We start from the raw sequence: 2,497 nt of genomic DNA, 5'->3' as shown, positions 1-2,497 counted from the left end.
AATAGGAAAATATTAACCTGGCTTCTTGGCTTATTTGATCACTATACCCCACTGTTTTCACAACAGTCAATTTCAAATGAATGTTACTTTTCTGAAGTTCATATGTCTGAATTTTAAGTCCAACATTTGAGTAGAAATGTGAGCATTTTTATCTTTCAAATTAGTATTAAACAGTGTGTCAATCAATGTTGATTTTCCAATTCCAGTTTCCCCTGTAGTAGGCATACATTCATCCTCATAGGGGCATTTTAAAAAAACAAAACAACAGTGACTTTTAAAATCTAAAAAAGTTGAATGCACAGAAGTAGAGGGTAGAATAGTGGTGACCAGAGGCTAGGGGAGTGAAGAGAAAGAAAATGGGAAGTTGCTAGTCAAAGGGTACAAAGTTTCAGATAGAAGGAAGAAGCTTTGCACAGCAAGATGATTCTAGTCAATAATGTATTGTCTACTGCAAAATAACTGAGTAAATTTCAAGTGTCTCATCATAAAAAATGACAGGTAAGCTAGGCGTTGGACATTAATAAGCTTAGTTAATTTACACCACATTGTACACATATATCAAAATATCACATTGTATCCCATAAATATATATAATTATGATTTGTCAATTTAAAATTATATTAATTTAAAAAAATTAGTAACTGGTCTAAAATACTTTAAAGATTGGGATGACCTTGAAAATATGCATGCTAGCCCTGATTCCCCCAGTAATTAACATAATGTAGAAAGTATGCACTAAGCTATGTCAAATTTTGAAAAGCACGGAAATGTTTACATTTTTAAAATGATAACATGGCCAATAAGAAGATGGAAATTAAAATAAACATGAAGACATAGTCTTGAATAAATAGCACCCAGGTTTACACTGCTTAAGATAAGTTGAAATGAGTACTGGGAAAAAATGAATTAATAATTCAAATAAAGTGCTTGGCACTTCCCCACACAAAGAATATTAAACGTGAATCCTTGTTGTATAGATCTGTTCACCAACTGACAGGGCAAACATTCAAAACCAAAATGTCTACGTGTAGTTAAACAACAAATATTATCTTCTTTTTGCTTAAATAAAAGGAAAATTATAAGTTTTTAGTTGCAATAGAAAATAAGATCATTTGAATGGACAGTGATTATATGTCAAAAAATTAGAATTATAATTTGATTGTCATATCTCAGACAAGACTCAAATATATTAAATACATTTGTGAAAATAGAAGTCTGTGGCTAGACACAGATTTTCTTTCATTTTTATAAGTAAAGTGACTTTATCCCTCAGAAAACTCAATGAAGCTATGTGTCTAAATTTTAAAAGAAATAGGGAATTAAGGAAATACCAGAAGAAACTCCAATGTCTCACTCTAACAACTTAATATATGTTAGCATAGATGCTTCTCAATATATGATAGTCTTATGTCCCAATAAACCCATCAAAATGGCCATTTTTGGAAGTCAAAAATTGCCTTTAATAAACAACATTAAAGCTTAACTTAGCCTATCTTAATTGTGCTCTGAGCATGTACCTTGGCATATAGTTTGGCAAAATCAACTACCACAAACCTTATTTCACAATGACATTGAATATCACATGCAACTTATTGAAAACTGTACTGGCAGTAAAAACACACCATCATAAGGTTAAAAAAATTCAAGTTGAACCATTGTAAGTTAGGAACCCCCATCAAACAAAACTCAATATGAAATTTTTAAATATCAAACAGATCAGGTGACTGCCCCTTTCACCAAGAAGATCTGAAAAAGAGAGTGAAGCTGGCTCTTCAGAGGACTAGTCTGGAATTCCAGGGTGACTTACATGGGAAAAACACCTGGGACCAATGAGAGCAGACAAATTCGAACACCAACTTCTGATTTCCTGGCACAAGACAGGGAGAGGACCATTTACAAGAGGACCCTTCACGGTGAGTGAATGAGAGAGATTTTACACACCTCCCATGGAACTCTGCAGCCCTAGGTATGAGAGAAACAACCCCAATACTCCCCCACACCCCTTCCCACTCTGGCCAAATGCAAGAAGCTTCCTGTAGTCTAGGCAGAGGCAATTGGGTGCAGGTGAAGCCCAGAGGGCTGTGGCTCCTGGTGAGATCTGACACCAGGTGCTGCAACACCTTCATGGAGAGAACCCATGGGACACACTGCAAACATTGTGTTTCATGGGCATGCCCTTCTCCTCCTCTTTTCAAGTCCCAGCTGAGGTGGTTCACCCGCTTTGGAGGCACCCTTCTCATTGTACCATCAACTGCCTGGAATCCAATTCAGAGCTTCACTTGCAACTTACCCCCAGGAGGCCACCATCATTTCCTTTGCTCCTACCACAGAGCATGGCAGGAACCAAGAGGTGGAACACCTCTGTAACTTTGGTGAGGCAGGACCCCAGCGCCCATGCAAGGGGCTGCCCCACTCCCACAGAATCATGTTTGGGTTACCAAGCAGAAGGACTCCCCCAGCCACCTACCAGGGTGGCTGCCACAGCCCTGCCCACCTC

At 37.8% G+C, this 2,497-nt stretch overlaps 1 pseudogene; it reads right to left on the bottom strand.

Annotated features, from left to right (window-relative positions):
- Positions 1 to 1,059, bottom strand: part of LOC103263408 — a 6,391-nt pseudogene extending 5,332 nt beyond the window's left edge.
- Positions 1,060 to 2,497: the final 1,438 nt, after the last annotated feature.

This window comes from Carlito syrichta, unplaced genomic scaffold, assembly GCF_000164805.1.
Source record: "Carlito syrichta isolate Samal-C Ts95f unplaced genomic scaffold, Tarsius_syrichta-2.0.1 Scaffold19414, whole genome shotgun sequence".
NCBI classification, from domain to species: Eukaryota; Metazoa; Chordata; class Mammalia; order Primates; family Tarsiidae; genus Carlito; species Carlito syrichta.
The sequence above is the reverse complement of the archived record's forward strand: the minus strand, read 5'-3'. Positions and strand labels throughout refer to the sequence as shown.